At 42.8% G+C, this 21,913-nt stretch overlaps 1 non-coding gene across 1 annotated transcript; it reads right to left on the reverse strand.

Moving 5' to 3' along the window:
* Positions 1–15,024: 15,024 nt before the first annotated feature.
* On the reverse strand, positions 15,025–15,140 carry LOC129023962 (small Cajal body-specific RNA 20). Its single transcript, XR_008496993.1, has one exon. It is a non-coding gene; the product is annotated as a small Cajal body-specific RNA 20 (non-coding RNA).
* Positions 15,141–21,913: the final 6,773 nt, after the last annotated feature.

The raw sequence follows: 21,913 nt of genomic DNA on the forward strand, positions 1-21,913 counted from the left end.
GCAGAGAAGCCCCAAGGAGATTGATCAGCCACCGTCTCTGATTTGTAATTTCACTTAATGCTATTAAGGGGGCAGTTTGGGCCATTTGCTGGAGAGGACTGGAAAAGTTCCAGAATCCTTGGCTAATGAATCCCAAGTATTAATCCCATTAGTCTTCCACTGTCTGCTGCTTCTGACTAGGTTTCCCGCCGCACCCCCTCCCAGTCTTCCTTCCCATGGAGAAAGCTCTCTGACCCCCACGGCTCATGGTGTGTTCCCGTAAGCCAGGGCTGGCCTTGCTTGCCAGGCTAGTTTTACCAGAAATTAAACAAGCAGCATGGGCTGTCACCCATGCAGGGCGATTTGGGTGATTGCTTCAAGAGAATCATGGAGTCTCAGTTTAAGGAGCGCCAAGAGATCATGGAATTCTTTTTTCTCATAGCAGTGCTTAATAACCTTTAAAGGGCACACAAACAAAATCACCTTCTGCAGAAGGTCTAGGCTAGGGTCCAAGGTATCTGCATTTCTAACAGACATACTTAACATTTTTATGCAGGTGGTCTATGAACCATACCTTGTGAGATGACATTCTAGTTCTGCTATTTACCTGCTGTGTGATTTGGGGCACATAACATCCTATGAATGACTGGGGCCCCTACTGCTGGTTCTTACATGTTCTGGGCCCTCTGGTTTCTGGCAGGAGGAAAAGCTCCATAGTAATCACTCCACATTCTACTCCAAATCCTGTGATCTGGGGCACACATAGATGAGTCTTTTACTTCATTTGTGAAATAGGAAAAACAACGGATTGGGGACTTCTGCTTCTGGAACAATGGAATAGACATGCTTTTCCCTATACCTCCTGCTCAGTACATCTAAACACCCTGGACATTACACATGACACTAACCCAAGGAGACTCTGAAAGGTGGAGGGTAACAGGAAAACTGGCAAGGGACCTTGGGACCTGAGGAATGACACAATGGTGAGGTCCTCAGATTTTCTTTTTGCCTCATGCATTTCATCAGCAAATAGTAAGAAAACATTTGGACAAATCATCCCTCTCCCCATAGTAAAAGCAACAAGGAAAAAGAAAAAAACATGCAATGAAAAAAGCAAAAGGAAATTTTAACAATTTTTAATATCTTTAGAAATGTAGGAAAATATGCAGCATCCATGAAACAAAAATAGGATTCTATAAAAGAAAACATTCAGAGAATAAGAAAGAGTTCTTGGAATTAAATATATATATGGCAGAAATTTCAAAATTTAAAAGCGAGTTGAAAAATAAAGCTGAGGAAGTCTCCCAAGACTCAGAATAAAAAGACAACAGATGCAGGGATGAGTGGGGACAGGAGACAGAGAAGAGTTAAGAAAATTAGAGGATTAATTTTGAGTAATAGGAGTTCAGGAAGGAGAGAATAGCAAAATGGGGGAAGACATTAGCAAAGAAATAATACTTAAATTTTTTTCCAGAACTAAAGGAATATGAATTGCCACGTTGACAGTTTTCATATTGACAGATTTTCTAGTACATGAATAAAAAAGACAAACAACAGAGAACATCTTTGAGAAACTTCCAGAAACCAGAGATAAATGGAAGACTCTAAATGGTTCCAGAGAGAAAACAAAACAAAACAACAATAACAAAGTTTACATAGAAAGGATGAGGAAAAATACTAGAAGACAATGGAGTGATGCCTTCATAATTCTAAAGCAGGGGTTGGCCAGTTGTGGCCTGAGAGCTAAATCCAGACCACAGATTGATTTTCTATGGCTCCTGAGCTAAGAATGGTTTTTCAATTTTTAAGAGTTATAGAAAGAAAAACATAAACAAAACCAAAGAAGAATATGTTACAGAGATCATGCGTGGCCCCCAAAATCTAAAATATTTGTTACCTTTTTTTTTTAATAGAAACACTTTGCCAGCCTGTATTCTAAGGGAAAATCCTTTTCAAATTAAACAGTAAACAAGTGTAAGAATATGTAAAGCACACTTCCAAACTCATTCTATGAGACCAATATTGCCCTGAGAGCAAAATCAAAGACATCACAAAAAAAAAGAAAACTACAAACCAATATCACTTATGATTATTAATGCAAACATACTTAACAAAGTACTAGCAAGCCAATTTTTAGCAATATATGTAAGGATTATACACTGTGACCAAATGAGATTTAGTATGTTGATTTAGCGTACTAAAATCAATCAATGTAATACATCATATTAATAGAATCAAAAATAAAAACCATATGATCATCTCAATAGACAAAGAAAAAGCATTTGACAAATCCAACAGCCTTTTATAATTAGAATACTCAACCACCTAGGAAAAGAAGGGAAGTTCTTTAATGTGATAAGGGACATCTCTGAAAAACCCACAGCTAATGTCATACTTAATGTCACAAGACTGGATGTTTTCTCCCCAAGATCAGGAACAAAACAAGGATATCTGCTCTCATCACTTCTTTTCAACATTATACTGGAGGTTCTTCCTGGTCAACAGGTTAAGAAAAAGAAATTGAAGTAACCTATCTTGGAAAAAAAAGAGATAAAACTATATTTGCAGATGACATCATCTTGTATATAGAAAATCTTAAGAAATACACTAAAAAATATTGGAACTAATAAATGAGTTCAGCAATGCATCAGGATGCAAGATCAATATACAAAAAATCAATTATATTTTGAAATACTGATAATTAAAAATCTAAAACTTAAGATGTCAACAAAATAATCACCTTTATTATCACAGCAAAAGGAAGAAGATGCCTAGAAATAAATTTAACAAAATAAGTGCAAGATGTGTACATTGAAAACAACAAAGCATTTTTGAAAGAAATTAAATATCTAAATAAATGGAAAGACATCCCATGTTCATGGATTGGAATACTTAACACTGTCAATGTGATAATACTCCCCAAACTGATCTACAGATCCAGTGCAATCACTATCAAAATCCCAGATTCCTTTTTCATAAATTCACAAGCTGATTCCAAAATTCATATGGAAATAAAAGGGACCTAGAATACCTCAAACAATATTTAAAAAGAACAACAAAGTTGGAGGACTTATACGTCCCTATTCAAAACCTATTATAAAGCTATAATAATCAAGACAATGTGGTACTGGCATAAGGATTGACATATAGATCAAATGAATAAAACTGAGATTTCAGAGATAAACCTTTAAATTTACGTTTAATTGATTTTCAAAAAAGTGTTAAGACAATTCAATGGGGGAAAGAGTTTTTTATTTTTCACCAAAATAGGGAAAACTAGATATCCATATGCAAAATAATAAAGTTAAACCTCTATCTCATATCATATACAAAAATAACTCAACATGAATCACATACCCAAATATAAGAGCTAAAACTATAAATCAGGACAGGCATGGTGGCTCATGCCTGTAATCCCAGCACTTTGGGAAGCCAAGGTGGGCAGATCATCTGAGGTCAGGAGTTCGAGACCAGCCTGGTCAACATGGTGAAACTTCATCTCTACTAAAAATACAAAAATTAGCCAAGCATGGTGGCACACACCTGTAATCCCTACTTTGGAGGCTGAGGTATGAGAATCGCTTAAACCCAGGAGGCAGAGGTTGCAGTGAGCCAAGATCACACCATTGCACTCCAGCCTGGGTGACAGAGCAAGACTCTGTCTCTAAATAAATAAATAAAACTATAAATCTTCTAGAAAAAAATAGGAATATATCTTTGTGATCTTTAGTTATGCAATGGCTTCTTAGATATAACATCCAACATGAGCAACAGAAGAAAAATAGAAAAATTGGACTTTATCCAATTTAAAAACTTTTGTGCATCAAAGGAGACTATCAAGAAAGTGAAAGGACAATTTATAGAATGAGAAAGTATTGTAAATTATATGTATCCAGAATATATAAGGAACTCTTACAATTAAATGATAAAACACAAGTAACTAAATTTAAAGATTGGCAAAAAAGTTGAATGGACATTTCTCCAAAGAGAATATACAAATGGCCAGTAAATACATGAAAAGATATTCAGCTTCATTAGGCATTAGGAAAACGCAAATCAAAACCATAATGGGATACCACTCTATACACACTAGGATCACTAAAATAGAAAAGATAGAGAATGAAATGTTTTGGTAAAGAGGTAAAGAAATTGGAACCCTCATACATTGCTGGTGGGAATGCAAAATGGTGCAACCACTTTGGAAAATAGTTTGGCAGTTCTTCAAAATGCTAAACATAGAGTTAGAATATAAACTAGCAATTCTACTCCTGGATGTATACCCAAGAGAAGTGAAAATATATGTCTACACAAAAACTTGTACATGAAAGTTCATAGCAGAATTATTCAAAATAGCCAAAAGGTGGAAACAAACTAAATATCCATCAACAAATGACTGGACAAACAAAATGTGGTATGTCCATACACTAGAATATTATGCAGCAATAAAAAAGAATGAATACTGGCACATGCTCCGACTTAGATAAACCTTGAAAAAAATATGCTAACTGAAATAAGTCAATCACAAAAGACCATGTATTGTATGATTCCACTTATGTGAAAAGTTCAGAATCAGCAAACCGACAGATTCAGAAGGTTGATTAGTGACTACCTGAGGTTGGAGCAGTAGGTTGGGGGAAAATAAGTGAGCAGAAATGGTGGAGGACTGCTAATGTGTACAGAATTTCTTTTGGGGATGTCAAAAATGTTCTAAATTAAATTGTGATGGTTGCATAACTGTGTGAATATACTAAAAACCACTGAATTATACACTTTAAATGGGCGGATTTTATGGTATGCAAAATATATTTCAAAAAAGCTATTAAAATACATAAAAACATTTTCATATATGCAAGATTTCAAAAAATTAACCTCCCACTTATCTTTTCACAATAAGCTACTTGCAGATGTATTCTGCCAAAAGAAGTGAATAAACCAAGCAGGGGGGAAACACAGAATCCAGAAAACAGGAGTTTTAACACAGAAAAGAGGCAAAGGGAATTCCCAGATTAATGGTGAAGAAAAGCTCCCAGTGATAGTTGTGTAGCAAGCTTAGAGACTTACAAGTAACAGAAGGACAAAATGCACTAGGAGGAAATTGCCTAGTAGAAAAAGAAAAAAGAAACAAACAGACTACCTAATGTTTGCACATATTGCAATGACTTTTATTGTTCTTTCAGAAATTCTGAGAATGAATTCGTGATAGGTACCTGGAAAACTAAGAAACAAACAAACAAACAATGAGGCAACTATTAAATCCAGGTAAAACATAGAGTAGTTTTATTGTATCTTCTAGATCAGCAGTGAATTGCTGTGATAGGTACCTGGAAAACTAAGAAACAAACAAACAATGAGGCAACTATTAAATCCAGGTAAAACATAAAGTAGTTTTATTGTATTCCCTAGATCAGCAGTGAATTGCATTTCCATGATCATAACATCATAAAATCAATGCTCAAAATTAATAAGCATTGATTTTACCCATAAGGTAACAATAGTATATTGAGAGGATGGGGAGGAGGAATAGTGTGAATATATTAGGTGGCAGGAGAGTGGGAAAGGATGGTGTGAGGGAACACAATCCTAATCTTTCATACAAGAGCCAAAAACCTAAACCTAAAAAACAAAACAAAACAAAACAAAACAAAAGAAATAGTACCATAATCTGCTGTTTACAAATAAAGAGGGAAAAACAGAAGAAACAGAAAAGAGTTGAAAGCAGTTGGTTCTAGAAAGAAGGAATTCAAAAAATTGGGGCAGAGGATCACAATTTTTAAATTATGGATGTGGCAATACGATTTAATTTTAAAAACAAAACTAAAAATAATACTCATGCATTTGTTTGATTTTTTTAATAAAAAAGAAGAAATAGTTTTTAAAATAAGGTAGACAGTGGTACTGCAGCCAGCAGGGCTCCTCAGCTGCAGCACTCCAACCTGTTTTTCTTTTACTTCAGTCTTCATCAGCCTCTCTCCTCAGTAATTGCCTTAGTCCCCTAACCACCTGCTCCTGTTGGCCTCAGTATGGTATGTTTTGGCTTCTGCACCTGGTCCTCTTGCAGTCATCCAGGTCCATTCCCTCTCTCTTGACTCTTCCTTCTGCTTTAGAATCCCAGACATGAGCTTGGGCCAGTTTGACTTGGAATCTATCAGCCCCAGCCAATTAACCTGCTACAGTCTTGTTCTCTTGGCTGCTCCACTCGCCTTGTACGTACTCTGCATATACATCAGTGGCAGCTGTCAGCCCTGCCTCTTCCTGTGCCTAGAGTAGGCTTCACTAAGCATGGCTTCCAGTTGGGTGGGCTGGCAAGATGAGTACAATGTCCCCTCCTGAGATCTGGATGCTGCATCTGTTAATGAAGCCACAGACCACTTATAAGCCACCAGGTCACTTCCCAACTCATTCTAAATCCACTAAACTCATGGTTCCTTTTCAAGGTATGGAGCCAAGTCTTCCCATTCCTATAGTTACATAACCGATATTTTGAGCACAAATGCAGCATAATTGTCTATATAACATTTTATCTTTTGCTTTTTTAAAATGTTGTTTATACAAATTTGTAAAGCAGGGGGCAAGGATAAATGCAGACTCAAAGCGTGAGTACTCAGGCACAGGCTGGCAGCATGGATGTGGTCCTTTCAGTCCCTTGCCATCCCATGAAGAGGGATGCTTGGGATGAACGTGGCTTAGAGTGCCATGTGTGTGCTATGTGATCCAGGAGAGGGATCACTGTGCTCCATTGTCTTGCATATTAATGATGGATGTGGAAAGGGATAGATCTTTAGCTTTGCAATTGGTTACAACCTTGCCAGCATGAGAAATAGCTTGTCTCCCCAGAAAAATCAAGTGAGGAGTTTGCATATTGGCATTGGCTCCAATCTGAGTTCTTGAAGCCATCCTATAGGGCCAATATATTGCTGGGTTACCTAGGGAGAGTCTCCAGAGTCATCCAGCCGATAATCTGATTTGTCTCTCCTCATCCAGTCTTTACATATCTGATTTTGTTGATCTTTGTATTATCTTTTCCTCTAAGCTTTGTGTCATTTAGTCTTTATTCAAGCCACTGATTAAAATACTGATGATATTTCAGGATGACAATTACCAATGCTCTGTCTGTCTATTAAACCAATCAGTTCTCCATCTGATATACTATCATCTGCCTTATTCTTCTACTTTGTCCACAATATAGCCATGGGAGCCTTTGTCCGATTCCTGCTAAAATCAAGAAACCTTGTATTCATCAGATCCTGTCTACAAGGCCAGGACATGGTAGGTAGGGGCTGGGCTCAGAGGCAGGAAGTGAGGAGAGGGTTCAGGAAGCCTCATCAGGCTTGTAGAGATGGAACTTTTAATTGCCCCCAGGAGATGCGTCAAGGGAGAGAAGAAAGCATAGCAGTGAAGAGAGCTCAGATCATTAGCCTATTAGGATAAATGTGTTTACTAATGTGTTTATCAATTCTTCCCTCTAGGATTAGACAGAATCCTAGACAGCCTTGGCACCTAAAAATAGAGACCATTAAAAGTGGAGAGGGGATAGAGAACTAGGAGATGAGGGAACCCCACTTACTCTTTTCTCTCCATCAACCCCTTTCACATGGCGCCTGGTTTCTTCACATGTAAGAAGGCGATCTCAGAACTGTGTGCCACGTTAGTTACTTTCTTGGGAACACCAATTATTTTCAGCACAAAGGAAGAGGATGATACCTAATCCATACAATTGAACTTCTCATTCCAGGCTCAACAAGAACAGGGTTTGGGGTACTTCAAACCAGACCACAAGTTGACATATCACTGCACTTTGAGTTCAACTCAAGCATCGCTCCTCTGAGACCTTTTCTGCCCCTTCCCCTTGTCACCTGGATACACTGCCATTGTACTTATCACAGTGGATTTGCAGACATTTGTTTACATGTCTCTCACATCTACTATAATGACAGCAACTTGATTGAGTGAAGGCACTGTGCTGTTCATCTTTGCATTCCCAAGGCCTGGCATGCACCTGGCATATGCTACTCATGTGCCCAATGAAGCTTGGGACCTGGGAGGGCCTGGATAGGGCTAGGGTGGCATCATCCCAACTGTCCCTCCCTCCTCCACCTAACCTAAGTCGGTAAGCTCAGTTCATGGCATATAGTAGGTGTCCAACAAATGTTTGTTGAACAAATAAAAGCAAAACATCTGCCTGCCTGTGAGGAAGGTCCAGGGACAACCCTCACAGAAGACTCTGCCTGTACAGCTCATCCCTTCTCTTAACCAGCCAAGGTCAGTGAAAGAGCCTTGTGGCCTACCACTACAGATTTCCTTTGTGATGACAATAATCAGCCTGGGTCAGGAAGGGTTTCCTCCAGCCAAGGAATGAGGAGCTGCAGCTCCTTATCAGCCTCTGATGTGGAAGGCATCCTGCCCTCTTCACCCTCACCAGCCGTTCTGACATTAGATAGAGCAGGTAACAAATGGGTAAAGTCCCTGCCTTCACAGACCTTACATCCTTCCTTAGGGAGGCAGGCAGTGTGAACAGAACAGAATACACCAGATGGTGGTGCGGGTGTAATGAGGAAAACAAAGCGGGTAATGGGATGGAGAGTGCTGGGCGAGGGGGCTGCCTTATCAAGAGTGGTCAAGGAAGACCTCTGGGGAAGTCAGCTTGACCTGCCTACTCACTCCTGCTCCTCTCTGATCCCAGCTCCCTCTCTGTCCCTGCTCCAGTCACACCACTTCCATGCTGTGTCTCCAACCTGCCACACTTCCTCCCGCCTCAGGGTCCTCGCTCCTGTTCTTCACACTCCCTGCAGCGCTTCTTCACCTCTTCAAGGTTTTGCTTAAATGTCACCTCCTCAATGACACCTGCTCTGACCACCCTATTTAAAGTTGCAACACCCTCTTTCCCCCATCCCCTTTAGTCTGCTCTATTTTTTCCCCAAGCACTTAACGCTTCCCAACATAGTATCTAATGCACTGGTTTATCGTGTGCTTGGCTCATTGACCTTCACCACTCAGTAGAATGTGGACGTGACTCGTGCAGGAATTCTTATGGCTTTGATTTACTAATACGTTTCAAGTGCGGGATAATGCCTGGCACAGGCTGGGTGCTCAATAAGCACTTCAAACATTCACTCATTCACTTAGCACTGAAATGTATGCTCTGTACCAGGCGCTGCACTCTAGCAGCAAGAAGATCCTTCCCAATGGTGGGAGGGGAGGAGAAACGCCACCCAGCTTCCTTGTGAGCCATGCTGGCCTAGAGCTGATGGGAAAGAGAGGTGGTGTGGTCAGTTTGGGATTCTCTCTAGGCTGTTTCCCTGCCACCTTGCCCCTCTGCCCTCTTTACTCCAAAAGGTAGGGGGTTTAGGATCTTTCTCATATTAGGAACATGAAATGGGACCCAGATGGGGTGGGCATGACCATGGACCTGGAGCAGAGTCAGAGGAGGGCGGGGAGCCAGGGGCTGGGGGCTGGATGATGGACAGGGCCTTCAGGGTGGGTAGAAATGGAGGTGCAGGGCCTCCTTCAGAGGCTGAGGGAGGGGAAATCCCTGTCCTTATCCTCTTTCTCCGGGATTCTGTAATGAGCCTTGCAACACCCATTTTCAACTCTACAAGGCTCCTGGCACTCTCAGTGGTGTGTCTGGGAGAATTAACCACCTGAATGCCTAATGACAGACATGAGGAGCAGAGAGCGTGTGTATGTGTCGTGTGTGTGTGTGTGTGTGTGTGTGTGTGTGTGAGAGAGAGAGAGAGAGAGAAGTAGGGAAGAGGCAGTGCCTTTCTCTCTTTGCAATTATTTGTGACTGCATGGCAGATTTCCATTTTCAGAGCCTCCATCTTCTTTCTGGGAACCTCCCTGTGCAACCATCACTACCATTCCTAAGTCTCCAGCCAGGGGCCTGACCTCTCAGTTTTCCCAAGCAGAACTTTTCCAATGCCTTTTCCTCAAGCTTAGCACTAATGCCTGCCATATTCAAGGTGCCCTCACCTGCTGTGACCCACTCCAGGCTGACACAGTGACTTCCTCTTCGGGCCCTCCCTGGTCACTCTATTGCCAACAAGCATTCCCTGGGGCTGGTCAGAGTTAAGTCCAGGGTGGTGTATTTCTTCCTTGCTTCTTCCACTTCTGAGCTATGAAATTATCCATTGAAGCAAATCAATAATTCATCAGATGATCTACATTTAGTCTAAATTAGATCTCATTGCCTCAGGCTAAACTTTGAAGTCCTGCTTCACCTGACTCCACCACCCAGCCAGCTCTCTAGCAGAGTCCAACCAGCTTCCTCTCATACTGGCACCTTCTCTCCACCGCATAATCCCCCACACTCTTGCCCCCTGCCCCTACGTCTTAGCCCAAGCCGGTCCTCTGTTCAGAAGCCCATCCTTCCCTCTGTGTTGTAGTCACCTTGCTCTTCAAGGTCCCATTTCAAATCGGGGCTTCACCATGAGCTTCCTTGAGCTTCTGCAACAGACAAAATTATTTTACAATTAGAAGCAAACAGTTTTGTATTTACTTTCACTCCATTTGTTTTGTGATCCAAGAGGCCAAAATATACACCACTATATCAGCTAAGACAGACCTTAAGTGTAAGGAAACAAAGTTACCTACAGGTGGAGGGTTCAAGGCCTGGCTGGCATGGCAAATTTCTAAATTCCTACAACTATAAGAAAAACCACACCACTGCTAAATTCCCTAACAACAGGAGCTAGCAGGCTGATTTAAAACCCAGACCACTATAACTCTGGTTGGACAGAGGGCCGGCCTTACAAGCCTTCTTTTCAGATAAGCAGTTACAGACCTTAAGCCAGCTTCAGCAGCTTATAAAGGCTGTGCACAAACTGTCTTTGTGTCCTATAGTTCACCTTTTGATGTAAAGAGCCAAATTTTAATGCTAAAACCCTGCCCCAAAGTGAACACGGGATGTCTGTAACATATCTATTTATCCATTGCGCATGTGTCATCTCCCTTCATGAATATGTATAGCTTCCCCCCCAAACCTGCTGAATATGTATGATACTGGCCCTGTTAGGCATAAAACCCAACTTGTCTTTCTCCTCTTTGAAGAGAGAGCACCTTCAGTCCACACTGGAGACTTTCTCTTTCCGGCTTGCAAACCAATAATGCCAATAAAGCTCTCCCTTCTACATCTAGCCATCCTAGTGGTCTTTGAGACGACAGTTTTCTCTTTGCGAATTGTCTTCCCACAGAGTTGTTAAGCAACACAAGGACAGGATACTATAATAGACTCACATCGCCTCACAACACCAAGCACAGCACCCCGCATGAATACTTGGTGAATTGGTGTAACCTTGTTCCCACCCCTCTTTGCAGCTCTATCCCTTTCTCTTAATCCAAATTACCTTTAACCCTCAGCCCTCAATTCCACTTTTGCCTCCAGTTCTCAGGGATTAGACAACCCAAGGTACGTGATCAGACTTTGTTTTGATTTTAGAAGATCGTGCTGGCTGCAAGCCAACTGAAGAGATTAGAGTGAATACAGGCCAGCCGGCAGGGGGCCATTGCGCCCGCCCAGGTGAGACAGGGCTGGAGCTGGTGAGAGAGATGGAGAGAGGAGGATGGATTCAAGAGATACTCAGAAGGTAAAAAGATGCTCCATTTGTCTGGCACTATACAGTTTCCAAAGCGCTTTTGCATCTATTAACTCCTTTGACTTTCAACCACCCTTGAGATATACTGAGTAGGTACAATCAAAATCTTGGCTTTAGTGGTGATGAAACGAAGCTAGGAAGAGTGGAGGCGTTTGCCCAAATTCACACAGCTGGTTAGAACAGGGTTGGGACTCACATCCAGATCCTCTGACATCACATCCACGGCTCCTTTTCAGTCTCAGGTCACCGGGACTCACTCTGGAGCTGCCATGGGAGGGCCAGTGTTAAGCTGCAGAATCCTGACTCAGCTACCTGCCTGAGGCTATTTACACACTTCCAGTTGATTTTTTGTAACCTGTAATTATTTTTGCTGAATTTTTTTTTAGGCTCCATTTGACTTTTTACTCTCCAGCAGACAGGCTACAGGAAATAGCAGATTGGGAGAGGAGTGGGAACAGGAGAAGCTGTCTTTGGCTCTGCTGGAAGGTGAAGGGATTCCAGATGCCGGTTCCTGGCTTGCTCCCCCCTCTCCATTTGGCTTCATCCTGGGGCTCTCTTCCTCCCCACAGAGGGGTGGTGGGCACTCTGAGCCACACCTCTCCTCTCTGGGATCTCAGGTCTGTTCCTGAAACCTGCTGGTAGAAGAACCTCTAGAGTCCTTGCCTCCTTCCCACCGTGTGACCATTGCCCATTGGCACATCTGTCAAGACACAGACTTTGGAAGAAAAAAGAAAGAGTGAATGCTGCAGAGATGGACTGTTAATTTTCCAAATGAGATATGACTCTGAGATCCCACCTACTCAGCTGGTAGGATGTTCCACCATGCTCCCTAAGGTGGTTTGAGTGTTTGGAATGACAAAGACTCTCTCCTCGCCCTGAAACCTTAGTCCGGCGCCTCTGAGTCTTCTGCTTGACGAGGCCTGACCTTGGGCTTCCCCATGTCCTTTCAGAATCCAGTTTGAGCAAGAATGCTGCTAAGTCAGGTTAGTGAAATTTCCCCACTCTTATTATCTGACTATCCTCAATATTTTATCACCCTGCCTGCATTCAGCAATGATCCTGTCAATTCAGTTTAGCCAGAAACCCCTTTCCCTTGATGTTTCTTCCTAGTAATTTTCCATCCTCTGTCCCCAACCCTGACCATTGGTTGATTACAAATCTCCACTTGCCCTTGTTGGAGTGGAAACGGAGCCTGATCTCTCTCCCCCACCACAAGACATCTTTGCAGTGGCTCCTATACCGACTGCCATGGCCTCTCTTGAATAAAGTCTGCCTTGCCATCTTTAACACGTGTTTGGATAATTCTTTTCTTTTTTTTTCTTTTTTTTTTTTTTTTTAGTTGGAGTCTTGCTCTGTTGCCCAGGCTGGAGTGCAGTGGCTCAATCTCAGTTCACTGCAACCTCCACCTCCCGGGTTCAACCGATTCTCCTGCCTCACCCTCCTGAGTAGCTGGGAATACCAGCGCGTGCCACCACGCTCAGCTAATTTTTTGTATTTTTAGTAGAGGTGGGATTTCACCATCTTAGCCAGGATGGTCTCAATCTCCTGACTTTGTGATCCGCCCGCCTCAGCCTTCCAAAGTGCTGGCGTGAGCCACTGCGCCTGGCCAATATTTTTCTTTAACAGGGGTGGTCACTCAGTTTGCAGAGCTTGGAGAAAGGCTTCTGCTCATTGTCTGAACCTATAGGGTCCCTTCAAGGAGGTCAGGGCTGTTCACAATCTATTCCCCTCCATGCTAACTTAGCCATCATCCCCCAGACCCCAGAAGAGGTTCTGTTGTGTCCTGGGTGGCTGTGTGGGCATGGAGCGCAAGTCTTCACCCCCACACATGCCGCCTCTTCACTCACTCCCCCACATTCTGCCTCAGGATTCAACCCATTCCCCAATTCCAGGTAAGCAGCAGCCTCCCTCCCCTCTCTTGTGGAGCCAAATCCTCCTCAGCATGGTAAGGTGGGCTTTGTTTCATTTTGTCTTTTTAAATTACAGTGGAAACATAGAGAAGCTGTTAACTCCACCCGCGTGAGAAGAGCCTAAATCCAGTACACAGCTAGGACAGTCTTCCCTGAATGGAGTTGGGATGAAGTTGGAAGTAGCTCTCATTCTTTTGTGACAAGCCCATAGTCAGGAAAATGGACACGGTTACTATCTATCTATCTCATTATCCTACTGCACTGCCATTTACAGGTAGTTCTGAATTTGCAGTCCTCACTCTTCCTATCACAAGATAGTTATTATTAGCCGCACTTTACATGTGAAGAGGCTTGGAGAAATTAAAAAAAAAACAACAACTTGCCTAAGGGCACACAACTATGAGTGACAGAGTGGAGAGGGATTCAAACCCAGGCCTGACTGAAGGCTGTTGCCACTATTCCAGCCACCACTGAGTGGACATAGTGAGTGATCTCTACCAAAGGTATTTACATTGATTGTCAAAGCTTTGGAAAGGCTATAAGGAAAGAAATGCCCAAGTAAATTCTTCAGGGGTCAGTGGAGTGGGTGGGGATCTATATTCTGGAGGCAGCCTCCAGAGTCTTTCACATTTCCACCAGGTCAAAAAATAAATAAGAAGAAGCATAAACAAATATTGAACTCTAATTAACAATATGATACTGAAGTATTTAGAGGTTAAAGCGTACCAATGTCTATAACTTTGAAATGTGTCAACAATATAAGAAAAGACTGGTGGATGGATAGATGAACAGATTTGGGGTAAAGCAAATATAACAAAATGTTAGTTATAGAATCTAGATTGTGGGCATATGGGTGTTCACTGCGCAATTCTTTAAACTCTTCTGAATTTTTACATTTTTCATAATAACATATTGAGGGGAAATAAATCACACAGGTGGGTCACACCCATCTCTTGTTATACAATGCCAGGCTAGAGGGGAGCTTAATCATTAGTCACCAAGTTCTTTCCCAAGTATCCTGCAGGAAGAGTGCTGGACTAGACATTTGAAGACACCGAATAAAAAACAGGCAGTCCCTGCTTGGTGGAAATTTAGGATACCTGCGAGAAAATAGGACAGAATCATAAAATTAACAGTCGTAAAGACAGTGAGCTCTTTATTTTCTGCTTTAATGGAGGGGGGAGCAAATTGCCTGACTATACATGTCCAAACGCCTTTTCTTTTTTACTTTGATGCATGGGAAGGCTCACCACACTTAAAGAGACAGAAATGGGCAGTAAGAGAAAGTGGCCCAAAAGCACTTAGCGGGTTACAGAAGGTTCCCAGTGGAGAATCCACCTGCAGGTCCCAGAAGGTGTGTTGAGGAGCAGGAGGGGCACCTTTTGTGGCAGGTGGCTTTAGTGGAAAGTTCAGGGGACTTGGAACCCTCCAGGACCAACTCTGCTGATCTAGATGAACTTGAACAAGTCATTGTTCTCTTTAAAGCTTAATTTCCTCTTTTGTTGCCTATAGGACAAATTCTGCCTAGAGCTTGTTTTTATTTTTCACATCTGAGGCAGGAAAACAAGGCAGTTCTGATGACAGTCCTCAAAGGCTGATCTTGGCCTCCAGCCTTAGCTGAGAAGAACAGGGACCCCACACAGCCCATGGGAGAAAGGCGCCTAGGGCTTGTTTTTATATGGCCTGTGAGTTAATGGTTTTTTAAAAAATATTTTTCAAAGGTTGGAAAAAAATCAAGAGAAGAATAACATTTTGTGAGATGTAAAGTTATATATAATTCAAATTTCAGAGTCCATAAATAAAGTTTATTGGAAAATGGCCAAACTCATTTGTTTACATATTGTCTGTGGCAGCTCTCAATCAATAATAACCAGGTAGTTACAACAGAGACCTTATGGACTGCAAAGCCTAAAATATTTAGTCTCTATGCCTTTATTTGTTTATTTATTTTATTTTAACTTTTTTTGAGACGGGATCTCACTCTGTCACCCAGGCCGGAGTGCAGTGATGCAATCTTGGCTCACTGATGCCTTGACCTCCTGGGCTCAAGCCATCCTCCCACCTCAGCTTCCCAAGTAGCTAGGACTACAGGAGTGCACCACCATGCCTAGCTAATTTTTGTATTTTTTGTAGAGTTGGGGTTTCACCACGTTATCCAGGCTGGTCTCAAACTCCTATGCTCAAGCGATCCTCCTGCTTTAGCCTCCCAAAATGCTGGGATTACAGGTGTGAGCTACTGCACCCAGCCTCTACCCCTTTACAGAAACAGTTTGCCAACCTGGTGTGAAATAGTTCATCTGCAACTTCACTGCTCCACATACCTAACTTCACAGAATTGCTGTGAGAAGTAATGAGATTTGGGTTTAGTAAACTGGAAGATTCCATAAGATGCAAGGTGTTACTACTGCCCTGATTTCATTTCTCTTAATACCATCCTTACAAAGGCAGGAGAATCTAGAAGGAATGTCTTATATAATAGGAAGAGAAACTAAAGTTAACAAAGGGAGACAAATGGCATGCAGAAATAAATGCTCCTATTTTCCCTGAGAGGCTTCTCACAGCAAGGGCCTCAACCATGTACTCCCGCAAATTTGGGGATGTACAGTGTCGTCTGGAAAGATCCAAAGGGGAGGACCAGGCATTTTCCAGGAATTTAATGAGCCAGTTGTTAAACACACCATTATTGAAAAGTAAATTACATAAACTTATAATTTAATAAATGATATTAAAAGCAAAGGCAATAAATACTGTTATCAATTCCTGATTCTTTGACTGTATTTTATTATCTGTGTTCTTGAGGTCATTTATGCCTGTTCTATGTGTATGGTGAAAATGCTATACATCGGTGTGCTACGGTGACTCTTTTCCTGGCTCTGCATTCAATGATGTCATATTTGGTATCTTGAAGTTAGTCATGGCAGGAGTATTTACAATTGGCAGTTGGCAAGCCCTACAAACCAGGCATTCCCCCCAGTCTCAAAGCTGTTTGTTAAACATTTACCAGCACGCTGCTGGGACCAGGACTTCCATTTACAAGAGATTCATAAGGGAGAGAGAAGGCAAGTAGAGTAGAGAGTGAAGAATGACAGAGGGCAGGGGGTGGACATCATGGGGTGCAGAAGAGGAGGAGGGTCAGGTCTGCTTGTGTTCCAAGAAGCTTTTGAACCAGAAGAGATGTATTTGGGGATGAAGGCTTTGATGTAGCCATTTCTATGGTGTGCATTCTTTGGTTCCACCTTCAGATTAATGAGGTGTCAAAGAACCTACTTCCATAAAGATGGGAACACCAAGGTTTGGGAGGGTTGGAGTTGGGGGGATGGTGAATGACTCGCCTGGAGTCATCCAGTGCCTCACAGCCAGGTCTAGTATCCTGACTCCTTCTCCCAGACTAGCTCTTCCCAGAACGGTGACACTGTCTCACCAAGCACCTGCTGATGACAGGAAATGGACACATGAGTCGGACCTGCATTGCTGCTGTCTTCCTATCAGTGAGAACCTGTCTCCCTCCCTTCTGTCAACAGGCATCTGGAGGCTTTGTTAATCTAGGACAGTCTGACCGCCCACGTCCTCAGCCAGTCCCGTCCCTCCACAGCCCTCTTCTCCCAGCCCTTCAATCATCTCTCTGGACTATAAGCTTATTAAGAGCGCGGGAGTAGTCAGCACAAGTGTTTGGCACTGGGGTGAGGTGACTGATTACAGCTCTGGGAAGCTCCACAGAACCAACACCAGAACGAAGGGTGTCTTCATTCTCCAATGAGAGGACTTTGCATCCTGACTGTGTGTACTCTTTCAGGAACAGACCACCAGAGACAGTCAAGCAAGGGGATGGGAGATGGCACTGTGGGAGTGGCCCACTCTGTGAGCACATGAAATGATTTAGATCTCCACTTCCATTTGGTAGCATGTAAAACAGCAGACTCTTGGAAAGTCATGTTTGGAAGGAACCCAAGAGGTCATCATATCCAGAACTTCATTTTACAAACATGTAAACTGAGGCCAGAAAAAGAAAATGACAAGAGCAAATTTACATTGCTAATAGGTGATGGTGTTGGATTCAAACCCAGGTGTTTTATCCTGATGCAATAAGAAATACAGATTTGGTCTCTGTCCCTGGTTCCTGGCATACAGCTCCTAGAACCCTTGTAATCTCTGACGAAAGAATGTCTTTTGGAAGCTAAGAGGAAACTGGTGGCAGGGAGCCCCTAGATGGCTTCAGAATGGGGGCTGGTCACCAGAAAGACCATGGTATGATTAGAACCTCTCGAGAGGAGAGAGGGGCTGAAGGTTGCATTGATCCCTTATGGCTGATGATGTAATCAATCAGGTCTATGTCATAAGGCTTCCATAAAAAACAAAGAAAACTTGGTTCAGGAGCCTCCAGACAGCTGAACCTGTGGAGGTGCCTGGAGAGTGGATCTTCCGGAAAGCACATGGCAGCTCCATGCCCCTTCCCACATGCCTTGCCCTATGCATCTCTTCCATCTGGCTGCTCATCTGTATCCTTTATCATATCCTTTAAAAGAAACTGGTAAATGTAAAGTAAGTGCTCTTCAAGCTGCTCTAGCAAATTCATTGAAACCAAGGAGGGGGTCATGGGAACCCCAACTTATGGTTGGTTGGTCAAAAGCACAGGTCACAACCTTAGTCATGTGATTGGCATCTGAACTGGGGGCAGTCTTGTGGGACCGAGCCATCAGCTGTGGGATCTGACTCTCACTGCAAGTAGAAGGTGTCAGAATGGAACTGAATTATAGGACACCCAGTTGGTGTCTGCTGGAGAATTTCTTGGTGTGTAGGGAAAAGCCCCCATGCATCTGGTCACAGAAGTATGCTATAGTGAAAGACAGTTTGTTTTCCCTTCAGACTGCATCTCTTTATAGTTTGTTCTTTTCTAAGAAAAAAGCTAGAACTTAGTCTCTTAGATTCAGACACAATGTGAAATTCATGGAACCATTACTTAAAAAAAAAGTAACCTATATGTATATATGTATATATATGTGTGTATATATGTATATATATGTGTGTATATATGTATATATGTGTGTATATATGTATACATATGTATATATGTATATATATGTGTGTATATATGTATACATATGTATATATGTGTGTATATATAGATGTGTGTGTGTGTATATATATATGTATTCCTGGAAGTATGCTGAACACTATGGAATGAATTCAATAAACATAGTTCCTGCTATTTATAGCCTGGCTTACAGTTTAAAATTGAGATGGACATAGATGGAAAAGGGGGTTTAGGCTTAAACAATAGATATATGAATAGAATTTGCATTGTATGGCTGATGATGATAAATGTAAGGTTGGTAGAATGAGGATGACATGAGTTTGAGAAGCAAAGACCTGAGTTCAAATCCTGTCTCTGCTGTCTATTAGCTGTGTGACTTTGGGCAAGCTGCTCAGCCCCTCAAAACCTCAAATTTCCAGACTATGAAATACAGACAGTAATATTTATTTAACAAGGATGTTGAGAGGATAGAACGAGATATTTGTAAAGTGCTTAGTATAGTACCTGGAGCAGAACAGGTGCTCGATAATGGTAACTAGTATCATTATCTCAGTGACAGCTAGTTCAAGGCGCTAGGAGTAGGTAGGGACAGAAACGTGGGAAGTGGGGAAGGAAATGATTTACCTACCTGGTGTTGATCACAATAACAGCAAAAATTCCTCATAAGGTATTTGCATTGCTCCTTATGATTTATAGATAGTCCTGAGAGACAAAGCAGAATTAGTCCTATTTCATAGGCTAACATACACTTGTATTTATTCAGTTAAGGTTTACTGTTCCAGACTTGTTCTAGATATGAGGCTACAGCAATGCACAAGCAAAGGCTAATGGAAAATTCAATGGCCCAGACTCTGATGGTGGATTTTCTAAGCTAGTATCTCTTTCAAGCCTCACTCTTTCTGTTTGGCAAAGGCCTTGAACACCCAAATGACCAGAATTTTGAGGAGAAGAAAGGCAGGGAGGAAAAGAGGTTGCCACGTGCTGACTCATCCCGTGGCCCTCTAGAGCACTTATGAGGGGTGGGGGGTCGCCTACAGAGGCCTCTTTCCTTGCTGGTGCCTCCAGAGTTGGCGTGCACCCATTCTGGGCTCTTGGAGGCTTATGCCCCCAGGACAATTGCTTCTGGGCTGCTGCGCTGGGCTCTGTGCCAGGCAGACTGGCATTCAATTCAGTCGAAGCCAGAGTGCAAAAAACTAAAGATGGGACAGGTGTTGCATGTCAATGACAGGAAGAAGGTGGAAAACACTCTCTGCTCTGCTAGTCTGTGCAGACACTGGCTTGGCCTTTTGCAAGTGTGCCAGAGAGGCATATGTAGGTGTGCACACACAGGACGGGCAGGCATCCGAATGACCACATCTGGTCACACGTGATGAAAATGGAAGAGGCATGTATGTTTGGGCAAATGTGACTGCAGAATGTGTATATGTGAACATGTTTGTGGCTTGGGTGTTTGAGTACGTGCTGTGCATTGTGAGAATGGTGGGTGGGTGTGAATGTGTGTGTGAGTGGTGTATATCCAAGATGTAAATAGAAAGCAAAGAGGCTGATGTCATAAGCCACAGACAAAAACTCTGCAGCGAAATGCTTTCAGCATGGACCTGTGTGTGTTGCCTGTATGTGTAACCGGCACACGTCTGGTCTAGCGTTCTGTGTATTTAAAATTACCTGTGAGGACCAGGCTCAGTGGCTCATGCCCATAATCCCAGCACTTTGGGAGGCCGAGATGGGAGGATCACTTGAGGCCAAGAGTTCAGGTCCACCATGGACAACATAGCAAGACCCTGTCTCTAAATAAATTTTTAAAAATTAGCTGTGTGGTGGCATATGCCTATAGCCCCAGCTACTCAGGAGGCTGAGGCTTGAGCCCAAGTTTTGAGGCTGCAGTGAGCCGTGATCAAGCCACTGCACTCCAGCCTGAGTGAAAGAGTGAGACCTTGTCTCAAAAAAAAAAAAAAAGTATGAGTAGAAGCATTAGTGTTGTGTGTATTTGTACATGAGCTTGTATATATAAATGTTGGGTGTTGCTATGGTCTGAATGTTGGTTTCCCTCCAAAATTCATATTGGAACCTACCACCCAATGTCATGTATTAAGGGGTGGGGCCTTTGGGGAAGTAATTAAGTCATGAGGGCTGTGCCCTCCTAAATGAGATTGATGCCCTTATAAAAGGGATTGAAAGGAGCAACCTTGCCCCTTCCAACACGTGAGCAAGAAGCTGTCATCTTGGAAGCAGAGAGCGGGTCCTCACCTGATATCAAACCTGTCTGTGCCTTCGTCTTGGACTTTCCAGCCTCTGGAACCATAAGAAAGACATTTCTGTTGTTTATAAATTACCCAGTCTAAGGTATTTTTGTTATAGCTGCCTGAACACACTAAGATAAGTATGTTACATGTTTATCTATGTAAATCTGTGTGTGCTTCTGGCCAAGTCTGGGAAACAAGATATAATGTGGGACAGTGATGGATTCCAGCTTTCCTGTAGGCCTAGGATTCTCTCTCCCTATATATTGTATACAGTTCATCCATCCTGAGTGAAATCCTAAAGGTCTAGATAAATCAAATAAGGCTTTGACTCCTGACACCATCCACTTGCAACTCAAACCCAAGCCACCCAGAAACACTCCCCTGCTAGGCCCCACCACCGGAAGGAGCCTCTAACACAAAGGCTGACAACACAAAAGATGTCTGTCTTAGCCTCCCCTCATTCTGTCCCTCAAAGAAAAGGGACTGCAGTTGAAACTGAACCATTCATGCTGGCTCTGCTCTGCAGAGCTGTGACACAGACGTCCCAGTTTCCCACCTAGAGCCTAGAGGGGCCAGTTGGAAAGCCCAGATAATTTCCTCACTATCTTGTCATCTCCTTAAAGCTGCTTACTCTAGCAGGCCCCCTCTGTTCTGAGGCTGACATTCCTTCTTTGCTCATTTCTCTCTGCTTTTGTCTAGTGAGGCGCAGGAGGCTGCTGAAACTGACAATAGAATTACCCTGGACTCTAGATTCTGTCAATCTCCATTAGGAGCCCAGGGAGAGAACAGTCAAAACACCAGGACACCTTGGTGCTGTTATTGTAATGGGGTTCATTGCGAGAGCAAACAAAACAACATCCCCGCGAGATGCTCACCCTGGGCTGATGAGTCACTCTGGCTTCCAGTCCAGGCTGCAGCATCCACCTAACCCCACCACTCCAAGGAGCCAGAGCCCCAGGAAGTCACGCACCTCACTGCTGCAGGTACGGGGACATCAGGGAGGCTCATTCTTCCCCTGAAGATCTGCCTAAGATTGGCTCAACAACCCTGACTTCATTTAATGACTTGTGAGCAGTCCAAAGCCTCCCCTCGATTTCTGTAATGTCCTAGGTGACTTAGGTCCTCTTGACCACCTCTCATTTCGAGCAACTGGTGAAT

The sequence above is a fragment of the Pongo pygmaeus genome, chromosome 1 (assembly GCF_028885625.2).
Source record: "Pongo pygmaeus isolate AG05252 chromosome 1, NHGRI_mPonPyg2-v2.0_pri, whole genome shotgun sequence".
Taxonomy (NCBI): domain Eukaryota; kingdom Metazoa; phylum Chordata; class Mammalia; order Primates; family Hominidae; genus Pongo; species Pongo pygmaeus.